The sequence below is a fragment of the Acinonyx jubatus genome, chromosome C1 (genome assembly GCF_027475565.1).
Source record: "Acinonyx jubatus isolate Ajub_Pintada_27869175 chromosome C1, VMU_Ajub_asm_v1.0, whole genome shotgun sequence".
In the NCBI taxonomy this organism is placed as follows: Eukaryota; Metazoa; Chordata; class Mammalia; order Carnivora; family Felidae; genus Acinonyx; species Acinonyx jubatus.
Window position 1 is genome coordinate 27,416,239 of NC_069381.1, and position 7,665 is coordinate 27,423,903.

Here is a 7,665-nt window from a genome sequence, read left to right on the forward strand (position 1 = left end):
CCTCGCGCACCCTGTATCTGGGTCCGGGCCCTCTGCCCAAGAGGGCTACCGTCTAGGGGGACACAAACCTGCCACTGAGAAGAAGGGCAGGGGGTGGCCCGTGCGGGGATGGGGCAGCACAGGAGTTGTGGCCCATAAACGAGCAGTCCACAAAGGCTTCCTGCAAATGGTGACCTAAGCTGAGGGCGTAGGGCTTGGGGCCCTCAAAGGAATGGAAGGAGGAGCAGTCGTGAGCTGCACATTGGGTTTAGGGAGGTGAACCTCTGTGCTCAGAGGCAGGCAGGGACCAATGCTGTGCAATCTAGCAGGACACGCTGAAGCTGGTCAGACTTCACCTTCAGGAAAATGGGCAGCCACAGAAGACTGGAGCAGTGCAGTGAGAACTGTGCTTTAGAAAGAGCCCCCTGGGGCGCCTGGGTGGCTCAGTCGGTGGAGCATCCGACTTCCGCTCAGGTCATGATCTCGCGGTCCGTGAGTTCGAGCCCTGCGTGGGGCTCTGGGCTGACAGCTCAGAGCCTGGAGCCTGCTTCAGATTCTGTGTCTCCCTCTCTCTCTGACCCTCCCCCATTCATGCTCTGTCTCTCTGTCTCAAAAATAAATAAACGTTAAAAAAAAAAAAAGAAGAAGAAGAAAGAGCCCCCTGATTGTGCAGGAGGCTGAGGCAGGGACAGAGGCAGGGACACTGGTGAGGAGGCTGCTGGAATAATCCTGGCTGTGGTCCAAGGGGCAGACAGTAGGGGTTGGAGGGAAGGGTCAAGGGTGAGAAGAGTTAAGGAAGTGGAATAAGGAGGATTTGAATGTAGGGATGAGGAACCTAGAAGGAAGGAGTTATCAAGGACAGAGCCCAGGTTTACGGTTAGGCAACCAGGAGGTGGTGGTCTGGAAGAAGGGTGTTCAGATGTATTGAGTTGGACGTGCCTGTCGGGCTTCCATGTATCCAGAAGGGAAGTGAGAGTTCTGGGCTAGAAATTAGGGGCTCATGGTGACAGATGATGACTGATGTGACCTGGACAATGCCTAGGGAAGGAGTGCAGGAAGAGGAGGAAGCCCACACCAGGGGAACACAGGGAATGCCAACATTCAAGGGCATGCAGAGGGAGAGGGGTCAGTAAAGCAGATACAGAAGGTATGGCTGGGGAGGTGATGGGAGAAACCAGGAGGGCACTCAGAAGGCAAAGGCAGAGTGTTTCTAGAAGGCCAGGGAGCCCCCCAGGGTCAGGTGTCACAGAAGAGCATGCTTTGGGACTGGCAATTAGGGACTGGTGGCTGGGGTGTGGGGCGGGGCAGGCCAGGGGAGGAGGCAACCTGCAGAGGCTAAAGGAACAGCCCCGGGAGAAGTGGAGGCAGAGAGTGCAGTGGGGGAGTTCAGATGAACTGAGGCCAGCCGAAGCAGGGGGGGGGGGGGTTGGGTGAGGGTGTGTGTGTGTGTGTGTGTGTGTGTGTGTGTGTGTGTGCATTCTAAGTGGGAAAGAACAGAGCCCTCAACAGGTCTAGAAAAAGAGCAGGGAGGGCCCACAGCAGCCTGAATCTGGGTCTGGGCCCACGTCCATCGCCCCTTCCCCCTCCTACCGCCTGCCCTCCAAGGGCCTCCCACTTTGCTGTCCCCCTGCCAAGGTATACACCAGCCGCGCCACTCCTCATTGGGGCCTCTCGCCCTTGCCCACCTCCAGATCCTGGGCCCACTCCTACCCCTCAGACTGAGGAGATTGCAAGACGTCTTTGGGTCTGGCCTCCTGGCCTTAGCCAGCCCTGAGGGATTATAGGAGGCCAGGTTGGGGTACTCCCCTAAGAAGGGGAAGGGGCCAGTGGGCAGGGGACCTGAGAGAACACTGGCTGGGGTGGAGAACTGGGTCCCTCCCCCAGAGCCGGTGTGAGAACCAGGCCCTTGATAGGGATCAGATGGGGAGTGAGGGCTCAGGGAGGGGGGTGGGAGCTGAGCAGCAGGGGCTGAAAGTTGACAGCATGGACTCTGGAGCTAGACTGCCCGGGTTCAAGTCCAAGTACCCCATTCCCCAGCTGCATGCCCTTAAGCGAGTTACCTAACCTCTGGCGCCTTTGTTTCCTCATCTGAAAAGCTCACAGGCTAGCTGTGAGAATTAAAGCCGTCAATCCGCCTGTGAGCTGTTCTTAGAGAAGGGAGAGGCAGTCAGTGAAAGGGGAGCTGCTGAGGCAAGCAGGCAGGTGGGGGGGGGGGTGCACTGGTGCTGGGGAAGGGGCTCCTACAGGCTGCATGCACAGACACTGACACGCTCAGCCAGTGCCCCACAGGATCCCGCCTGATTCTCCTAACTCCTTGAACTTTCCTGAAGCGCTTGGGCCTGGTTCTCTGTGGCATACATGGGCCCCTCTCTTCTGCTGCTGCTGAATGCCCTGCAGGGAGAAAGAGTTCAGCTCTTTCATTCAGGGAGCCCCAGTCCAGGACCTGTCCTGTTGTCCCATAGCTCTGGTGTTGACTGCACTCTCCAGGTGGGCCTCAGCTGCCCATCCCCCAACAGAGGCCGAGATAGCCTTGCCGTGACCCTGCCACAGCTGCCTCCCTGTCCACCAGCTCTTTGCATAGCAAACTTCAAGGCAGGAAATGAGTGTCCTAGAGCCAGATGTCTGCAGATTCTGCCATCAAAGCTCCCCTCTGGGCTAGGCCATCCCAATTGCCAGGGGCAATTGGTTTGTTTCTAGTGCTGTCTGGTTATCAGTGGGTCAGCTCTGCCTGAGGTCACCTGCTGTGTGGCCTTGAACAACTTGCTGCCCCTCTCTGGGCTTCAGCTCCCTCAGCGATCAGAATCAAAGGCTGGCAGAGAGGACTCAAGGACTATTCTAGGGGCACCTGGCTAGCTCAGTCAGTAGAGGGGGGTGACTCTTGATCTCAGTGTCATGAGTTGAAGCCCCATATTGGGCATAGACATTATTTTAAAATTTTATTATTTTTTTAAAATTTTGGGGCACTTGGGTGGCTCAGTCAGTTAAGCATCCAACTCTTGCTTTTGGCTCAGGTCATGATCTCATGGTTTTGTGGATTCAAGCCCCATGTTGGACTCTGTGTTGACAGCTTGGAATTCTCTCTCTCCTTTCTCTGCCCCTCCCCCACTCTTGCTGCCTCGGTCTCAAAAATAAACTTTAAAAAAAACCACTTTTTTTTAATATAAAAAGTTTTTTTAAAAAGGACTGTTCTAGACCTGAGCAGGGATATCAAATGGAGTGGGTGGTTAAAATAAACCAGACCAGGCGTGTAACCTGCTTAGCGCAGCCCCTGGCAGAACCTATGCTGGCATCTGCCCGATGGTTCAGAGCGTGGGCTGAGGAGTCAAGCAGACCTGGGTTTGGATCCCAGTTCTGCTTCTCTGTGACTGTGGGCAAGTGGCCTCATTTCTCCAAACCTCAAATTCCTCCTCTTTAAAAGAGAGACACTGAGGGGTGCCTGGGTGGCTTAATCAGCTTAATCGACTCTTGATTTCAGCTCAGGTCATGATCTCACAGTTCATGGGTTTGAGCCCCACATCAGGCTCTTTTAGTGCAGAGTCTGCTTGGGATTCTCTCTCTCCCTCTTTTTCTGCCCTTCCCCTGCTTGTGCTCTCTCTCTCAAAATAAATAAGCTTAAAAAAAAGACTGATAGTCCCTAATGATAACAGCTAACTCTCACAGGGCTCTGCCTCCATGCCAGGCACTAGTATGAGTGCTTTATGTGGACTAACTCTTTTGATCCCCCACAAGAACCCTTTGAGATGGGTATCATTACAGTTGCCCCTTTGTAGATGGGAAAACTGAGGCGCCGACAGGTTAACTGACTCACCCAGAGTGACATAGCTGGGGACGTGGGTGAGCTGGGAACTGCCTCCAGGCAGACTGGCCCCCAAGTCTACCCACCGTGTCACAGGGCCTCTTGGAAGACAGAATGAATATAAAGTCTACACAGGCCGGGCACATAGAAGTGACTCAATTAATGTGCATAATCTTTATTACTGTTACCACGATTCTCCCATTCATTCTAAACTTCTATCTTGATCTGCCAATAAGAAAACTCTCTAGGCTCCAACCACTTCAGCTTGAAGCCTGGGGAGGGCCTGGATGGAACCTTCCTCTTGCCACCACTCCATCTGTCTGGCAAGCTGAGGAGGGGGGAGGGATGTTTGCACAGATGTGTGGCCCAGGGTGTGCAGATAGCCGGGGGAGGGGTGTGGTGCTGGTAAATTCCTGCTCCACTAGTGCCTTGGCGATTCTGCACCCCCACCTCATCCCCACCCCCAGCTTCCACATCTGCTGGAGGACTGGTTCTACAATTCCTGGGAAGCCCTTCTCTCTGTCTCACCCTCCTTTCTTCCAGTCGCCAGAGGCCTCTCCTACAGGACCAGAGAAATAAAGACCCTCCTGCAACCCCCACCACCCCCTCACTTCCACCCCAGGGGATCTCTCGGCCCCATCCTCAAAAATCCCAGTAATGCAGTGGAAATTAAAGTTACCTTAAATGTTCTAATCTTATAACAATTTTGCTTCAATCAACATCTAAATGTGACCACATGTGCCCAGACCACCCAGAGCCCTGGTTGGTGGCTTGGTGGGGGGAGCGGGGAGCTCCTGAAGGGATGGAGGGCTGAGGGTTGCTCTCAAGCGGGGCCTGGCTCTGGAAAGGCTCCCTGGCGAGGAGGTCTGCAGGTCACTGGGCCCTCCCTCGGCTTTCTCCTGGCCTGCCCACAGGTGGGTTAATCCCTCCCTTCCTCACCTCTCCTCCAGCAGGCTGGGAAGCATGGCGGACCATGGTTGGAGTCTGCTTATACTCTCTCCTGGGTATCTGGGCTTGGGGACAGCTGGGGACTCAAGGCGAGTGGAGGCCAGGGCTGGCTTCATGGGCATGCCTGCCTGCACATTCACACAGAGCTCCTTGCTCAGACAGGCTTGGTTTACTGCTCTGCGGGGTCACCTTGAAATTCATAATTTTTGAACAAGGAGTTCTACATTTTCATTTTGTACCGAGCCCCATAAATTAGGTAGCTGGTCCTGGTGGAGGTCCACATACCCCTCTGTCTATGGACCCTCTCACTTCATCCTCACACTCAGTCGGCATGCAGGCAATAAACATTTATTGAGCACCCAGTTTGTGCTAAAAAGTAGCACTAGATGCTTGGGGATACAGCGATGAGCACCACGGACACAGCCTTGAGTTCACAAAATTACTCTCTGCACACACTCAGACCCTCCTATATCCACAAGCAGTAGTTTTGCAAGACGGTTCTGTACTCGCAATCACGTTAACCATAACTGCCAATTAGGGAACAGCCAGAATATGCCAGGAAATTTACACACTTCTTGTTTCATCCTCAAAACAGTCCATAAGGCTGGCATTATTATTAGCCCCATTTTAAACCAGATGAAGAAACTGGCGCTCAGAGTTCAAATCCTTCACTCTTGTCACATAACCAGTAAGGAGCAGAACCCAAACTTGCCTTTGTCTCTGGTCTACAACCTCTTCTGTCCCGTTCCTCCTCCCCGCCACTACACACACTGCATTCGGCTGCTCCCCCATGGACGGAAGCTCCCAGCATCTCCCCAGCTCCCAGCACAGGACTCTTTTTGTTAAGCGAAAGAGTTCACATACAGACACACTCCCCAAGGAATACACAGAAACAGACGCACACTGAAACCCAAACACACATGTAACACATAATTTAGAGTGTGGTATCCAATACTGGATTGTTTGGGTTCAAGTCCTGAATCTACAATGTACTAGCTCAGCGTTCCTCAGTTTTCCCATCTCCAGAATGGGCATAGGGATAGGGCTATTGGGAAGGCTAAATGAAAAATGCATGTGGGGCGCCTGGGTGGCTTGTCAGTTAAGCGTCGGACTTTGGATCAGGTCATGATCTTACAGTTTGTGGGTTCGAGCCCCGCATTGGGCTCTGTGCTGACAGCTCGGAGCCTGGAGCCTGTTTCAGATTCTGTGTCTCCCTCTCTCTCTGCCCCTCCCCCACTCACACTCTGTCTCTCGCTCTCAAAAATAAATAAAACATTTAAAACTTTTAAAAAAAGAAAAGAAAAATGCACGTGAAGCACTTAGACCAGCACTGACCAGCGTGTAGCCCCTCTTCAACAAATATTAGCTGTTGCTATGAATAACATTTGTCCGCGCTCACTCACACACGCTCTCAAGCCCTCACATCGTCCCCCCAGCCCTCCTCAGCCCAGCTCAGTCCTACACGTCCCCACCGGCTGACAGTCCAGGCGCCCAGAGCCAGGAAGGAAGAGCAGCTGCTTCTCTGGGCGTCCCCTGGGGCTCTACCTGGGCTGGCCCACGTGTGTGGTGCAGAGTGAGGGTGCCGCTCCTCAGCAGCTCTGGGCCCATCAGAGAGGGCTTCCCGGAGGAGGCCTCCGCCCAAGCCAGTGGCAGCTTACCAGGCGAGGTAAGATGGTGCCGCCCTATGCCTTGGCTCCCTCCACTGTCCCTCACAACAACCACCCCCTAACTTCTTCTGCAGCGCCCTCCCTCCACCCCTTCCCCACAGTAGAAACTTTCCTCTCCTCCTGCCAGGAGCGTAAATTGCCCCCAGGAATGCGCTGTGTCCCACAGCAACCCTGGCAGTGGCCCTCGGCTGTCCTAGGGTCAGGCCTGGCTCTACATCAAAGGCTGGGGAGCCGTAACAGCCAGGCTCCTCGCCTGCCGCCACCCTCCCCGCACCCCCCCCCCGCCCCCACCGGCCCTCTGGCTTCCAGGGAACAGCACATGGTAGCACTTAAGCTCCGAGAGAACCAGAAGATGCCTTTCCTGCACCAGCACCCCCAACCATCCACAATGAACTACTTGTTAGGAGACTATTTTAATTTTACTTAATGCAATTTCTGTCCTGGGCCTCTGTTGCCACCTCCTTCTCTGGATGCCTAGTACAAATATAGGGGAGGCCAACCCACCAGGGGAAGGTATAACCTAAATATGGAAATGTTACGCGTGGAGGTCTAGGGCAGGAATAGGACTCTCTTACATCAGGGGAACAGTGCTGGTGCTCTGGTCTCCACTTAGGAAGACGAGGGGTTGATGAGAGGAGGGCTCAGGGCTAGCTTGTGCAACTGAGGCCAGCATGAGAGTTTGGGGTATGCACAGGGGCCACACACTTCTTTGCCAAAGTGCTCTAATGCCCTGGGTTCAGTAGCTAGGTCCTCGCCCTCACTTAGCCTGGCAGCACGTAAGCTTTGCTGTCAGATCCTGTGGGAGTGACTGGGGAGAGGGGGGGAGCGCATCCACGTTCTAACCAGCTTCTGAGATTTGTCCATCAGGTGCATCTTCTAGCAAATTATTAAAACCAGGGGTCCAACGGTCACGCTAGGACAACAGAGTGGTGATCTGGAGACCCCTGGTGGCCAAAGGCTGAAGAGCAAGGCCTTTTCTTTGAGCTCTGTGGAGCCAGTGCCAAGCCCAAAGGCCACCAGCATGGACTCCGGCCCCAGGCCCCAGAATTTCGCTTCAACCCAGGCTGCTGACCTCATTATTCAGCCCCCCTGCCGTAAAGCCAGACAGACCTGCTCCATCTTGCTTGGGAGGGCATGCCGGTACATCCTGGAGAACGGGGAATGGCCCAGCCTTGGCTGGGGGGGGAGGGGGGGGGAAGGGGGGGGGCTGTCCCAGCCTCAGTCAGAGTAAAGGTGAGGGATATATAATCCACAATGAATTAATTCCAGGGGTGG